Source organism: Diplotaxodon limnothrissa, linkage group LG2, assembly GCF_057381915.1.
Source record: "Diplotaxodon limnothrissa isolate DT_005_m linkage group LG2, D_limnothrissa_male_GT1.1, whole genome shotgun sequence".
Classification (NCBI taxonomy): domain Eukaryota; kingdom Metazoa; phylum Chordata; class Actinopteri; order Cichliformes; family Cichlidae; genus Diplotaxodon; species Diplotaxodon limnothrissa.
In genome coordinates, this window is record NC_140597.1 from 16685332 (window position 1) to 16691069 (window position 5738).

The following is a 5738-nucleotide window of genomic DNA, read 5'->3' on the forward strand; positions in this document are numbered from 1 at the left end:
TATCATCATCATCACTTGTCATGGCTATTTATGCAGCAACAGTAGAAAATATTACTCGGTTAATCATAAGTTTTAGGCATGGCAATATACACGTTACAAAGACACAAAATAAAAGTAAAAATATCCCAACTCCGATGAGTAGTCTTTTTAGCACCTGTAACCAGGAGCTAGTGTAGCCAAGAAAACCAGTCACTTGTATCACTTACATAGTCCTGATTTTGGGCCTGCTGGATCTGTCTCCAAACATTCAGGGCATCAGTCATGTTTGATGAATGTGCGTCTTCTTTATGTAAATGCAGCATGTGTTGTTGAAGAGGACACAAAGTCCCCTTTTTCTGCTAGTATCATAGAGTAGTTCTTCCCTGGGAGTTGGTCCAGGAACACATATAGTGTGGGGTATGTTGCCGTGCTGGGTAGATGGGAACAGACATAATAGTCTGTATTTGCCGATTCTGCTTTTGTTCTGTCGTGGATATAACGGTACCTGGCATTGTTCATCCACGGAGGGATGTGGTCTTGCGTCATGTCTCTTAGGTGAGAGTTGTCGTGTGTCAATCTTTTCTGCCTTTCTCCTGGTTCAGCTGTTGTTTGCGTCAGCTGGGGTCCTGTAAAAGTGAGCGTCGTAGTCAACGTAACCAAGAGGGTCCACCTTCCCATGGTTGCACACAGGTCCGTCACGCCTCGCACTTGGTTGCCCTAGAGTTGATCAGAGGCTGGAGGTTGAAGTGCGAGCTTACCCTACGGGGGCTCAATCAGCACTCCCCCCTCACCACTGAAACAACCAAGTGTGAGATTTCTCTATTGTGCTGTCTTGAGGGTGCCGGGGTTTCCTGGGACCTCGACCTCTTTGCAGTGGCTCTGATAAATCCAGGAGGGTCTCTCCGCTATTTTGCAGGCAGTTGAAATGGTCAGAAGCACTTGAATTGGCCTCTATCAACCCCCATCACCTCACTTCAGGCCTTCATCCTGCGGTAGGAATACTTATGACTCTTCTACTGTCCATCCTCTGCAGAAAAACACCTCTGTGGAAAGGGTGCTGGGTTCAGTTATCTTACTGCTGTTGTGATCCCAGCAGTCTTCAGAGTGTCATCGTATGCACAGTATAGTGGCACAGCATTAGGTGATGTTCATAGGAAACTGCTGTCATCACCACCATAGCTTCCGGTTCCTGTGCTTTCACAGAATCATGATGTCATCCTTAGACTCCCTCTGCGCTGTCGATGGAGCTTGGCACGCTCCCCTCATCCTTCAGGTGCCCATCTGCTGTCCACAATCTCCTCTGTTGGCCTCTGGAAAGCCCCCTTGGCACAGCTCTCATTCCAACGCAGTTTCATGGTCCGTGCTGTGGCTCCAAAGTCTGATCTCATGATGGGCCCCAACCAGCTCGACCTTTGACCTCAACCACTGCCTGGGCTGTCAGTTATGCCTGGAATGGTTCTCGCTGCTCACTGGGCCTCTGAAGATTTCTCAGGAGATTACTGCTGCACCTGTATTTCCTTGCTAGGAGGAAAATCTTCTATTTGGAGAGCATGTCAACAATCATCAAACCACATTCTTTAGTTCAGTGAACTTCACTTATAGGCCATCAAAGCCTCATCTGAACATGGATGCACCACTTGCATAGGTTTAATACCTGTAAATAAACAGTTAATCACACAAATCGCTGCAAAAATTATATAAAACAAAATTTAATGTTAATTCCAAAATTTAATGTTAATTAATTGTTTCATATTAATCCTGGATCCCTCATCTTGACACATGGACACTCCCATGAGTCAACTCATCAAAATCAGATTCCTGTCTTAAAGAAAAAGGTTAGCTAGATCATATCCCAGGCAACATCAGGGCATCTCCTCCCCTGGAGCAGCACCACCCTGGACCTATAATCCTGCAATAAAAATGTTAGTGTGTTTTGCATACTAAATTTGCTTAACACCTGGCTCTGCCAGGAGCCTGCATACACACCATCATGGCCTGGAAAGCAAAATCTGGAAGTGAAATCAAACTTCACACCTATAAACAATTATATCATAAAAGTAATAAAGCATTCAGCACTAGCAGGACAAGTGTCATGTGCAGGTTTTCTCAAATCAGTAAACTACAATTATTACCATAATTTGCCTCAGACATGGATCATCCCATGTACTCAGTCAACAGTAATGTAATCAGTGACTTCTCTTAAGCAAAGTCACTCCACTCATATATTATTTATGGGCTCAAGAGTGGCCAGCAAAGGAGCCCATATTAACTATTCCATAACACCGCATCTCTTATTTGTTTGTCTCATGTCACTTGTCCGCTTCTGCTGAATCTTGTACATGCAGTCTCAAAAAACAAACATTAGCAACACACATTGATTATCCTGGTGGGCAGGCGTTGGCCATCCACATTCCAGAGGTGCCATAAAAACACCATAAAGTTAGCCAACCCTAGCTGTAGAAAGAATGTCATTCACATATAAACCCAGAAATCCTTTAGTAAAAAAAACATTAACTAATCCTCTTATAAATCACATGATCAAACACATGAAAAACTGCAATGCTGTAGAAGAGAAAATGCAAATGTTAGCGCTTGCGCAGGCGTATTGCATACTTTGTCACCGTTACCTCTGTAAGCAACACAAGGTAGTGAATAACACCCCTGGTAGATGCACAGACACAGAAAATGGCATTTCAAAGGTTAAACCATCATGCAACCTCGAATGTTGCTATCATCTTTCTGCTCCTGTAACAGAAGACATAAATTCATCCACCCTTTGTCCTGTCTAGGTGGAGGTTAACCTTGAGTCGTGGTCAAGTCTTGTCAGCTTTTACCAGTCAGTCAGTTTGTTTTTATTTCCATTCATTCATTCATTCTTTCTTTGCTGATAGTGGAAACCATCGTCGCATTTAGTTTCCATTTTCAGCAAAATGACGTCATTTCAAAAAGAAAAAGAAGAACTTTAGATCGGATTACATTGCTGAATCCTTTTTGGACAGGAACTTGTCCCAATAAGTGGCTTTCTCCAGAGCCCATTTTAATTTTGGAGAAGCTCACTTGTAACGGCTTTCTCGACAGGTCGTATAGCACTTTTAATTCCTGACGTGCAGATCTGCTTAAAGAAAAGAAATAGACAAACAAAATCAGTGCCTGTTCAAAAATGAAAAATAACAGAGAGTATCAAACCAAACTTTCAGTGCACTGTGAAAGTATCAAAATAAAAAGGCCTTGTTAAGTCATGACACAAACTCCTCATCTCAGGAGGGTAAATCACCATTAGCATGGTTCATCATACCATCATACTAATTGGCAGGCTCAACTTCACAACAAAAGAAAAATCATCAGTTAGATTCACTCCAAACCAACCATCAGCTGCAAAACACACAACATAACCCTAATGTCTTATTAGCTATGAGTTTAATCACCAGTTCTGCGCTCTTCACTCATTTAGGTCACAGATCTATTTTATTCAATTTTTCCTTTTTCCCTTCATCATAAAACATGTGACATGCTGTCATGCACTTCACAAAAGAAGTTTGTTCTGACGTATTCAGAGTTGTGTATCTAAATACAGGATTCACTCGCACATCAAAACAGGAAACTCAGTGTTTTAGAGTCTCCACTCAACACACAACAAACATCCCATTCACTCGTGCTAGAATTCAGTCACCTTTCATTAATCTAAAACCGATCAAATAATTTGCATATCAGCTATTAACCCACTAAGTTGACAGGACAACAGAAAAGCATGTTCAAAATAGTATCACAAAAGACAATTTCCCTCATACAGTAAATTACTTGTGCTGCATCAATCAAGCAGGAAGCTTCTCCCAATTTACTATATTAACAACTAAATTTATTGTCTGATCACTGGTTGGTCAAACCAGGATCCTTTTTTTTCACAAAAGTTAAACTGTTGTCCTGCAACCCAGAGAGTCAAATTTTTTGCATTGGATAAATTCAGTATTTGATAACAAGTGTCTGCTAAATTGACACTATTTTAACACTGATGAAAGATAACAAGCTAATTTTCATTGCATGGGTGTTTGTGTTATTAGGCAGGTCTAATACATGTCTGTGGAGCTACATATCCAGCAGAGCATGTAATGTGCCATGAGTTCCACTGGTCTTTGCATCACACGAGGTGACTTGGACAAGATGATAAACAGACTCACGCTTAAGATGTCTAATCTTCATGAGTTATTTTATGTTTGTATTAGTAGGGTTAATGCATGTTCTGTGTGATTTTGTATATGTTTGTATTTTTGCAGTGTTTCAGACTCCTTCTCAATTTTCCAACTTAAGCAGTCAGTTTTGTTTTTCCCAGGTTTGCTAACCCAAATTTTGATTTCCCAAATTAAATAACAAAATTTGTGTTCTCACCACTCTCACTGAGGCGACTTCTTAGCAGCTGCTAAGAAGTCCCAATAAGTGGCTTTCTCCAGCCCAATAAGTGGCTGTTTCTTGGCTTTGGCCGCGGCGGGCGTCTTGGCTTTGGTCTCACTAGCCTTGTTCATCTTGAAGGATCCGGAGGCCCCGGTGCCCTTGGTCTGCACCAGAGTGCCCTTCGCCACCAGGCTCTTGATGGCGGTCTTGACACGGGCCTTGTTCTTGTCCACATCGTAGCCTCTGGCAGCCAGAGCCTGCTTGAGAGCGGCCGCGGACACGCCGTTGCGCTCCTTGGAAGCGGCCACGGCTTTCACAATCAGCTCGCCCACGCTGGGGCCGACCTTCTTGGGCTTGGAAGTCGTCGTCTTCTTCTTCTTGGCCTGAACCTCTGCACAGGGCGCAGGGCGTGTTTATGATGGAGCCTTTCCCACCACAGCGCCGTGTTGGGTGAGGGATTATTATGTTCTTCCTAGTCTGAACTGCTCTCTTCAGCTGAGCTGCTATCCTATTCTGAGTTACTGTCTTCTTTGTTTCTTACAGTCACGTACAAAATGTCCCTCTTTTCCACACCTCCATCATGTAGTGTTAAAGTCACTGTTTGGTGTGTGTGTGTGTAGCCTCTACCTCTTGCTCTTCCACTATGCATTCCTCTCTCTTTCTTTTGGATTAGTCCTGCTCCGGCTTGCTGTTTTTCTAGACATTTCTCATCAGGTGTTAATTTTACTTGTTTATCACCCATTTTCAAAGATTTTGCTGGGCCGTCACTGGCACGCTTGACTTCAGAGTGGTTTACTGATACGGCCTTCGACTTCACCCTAACGGTGAAGCGGTATCAGTTTTATGAGATGAAACTCAACCGTTCTCCTTTGTCACCAGCACGTGAGCCTCAGCAAAGAAAACAAAAATGGAAGTAGTTCAGCAGCGTATTGTGCTGTAAAATCAACTTACTTCCAGACACATACACACACATAGACATTTGCGAACTAATTTGTCACGAGATAATTTCGGCTACCTCTAAAACTGGTCAAAACACGGTTCCTTTTGGCGAACTTAAACCTATTTTTTTTTATTTATTTATTTTTTATCACATTTCTTTAAACTTTTGCGGCCGTCTTTATATACCAAATAGTGTTTCTCACTCTCCGATGTCTCACTGGTGATTCAGATCATCGGACTGAATCCCACCGCCGTGGACCAGATTAAAAACACCGGCCCAGACCCGAATTTAACGTCCTGGGGCTCTCTCCTCGTCCAAGAGGGCTGTGCACAGGCTTCGGTGCTGGCTCCCCACGGCGTCAGGAATCAGTGCTGGATCAGAGTTCTTGCTAGCAAGGGCAGCTCCCTACTGAGAGACTCGCACTAAGAAACTG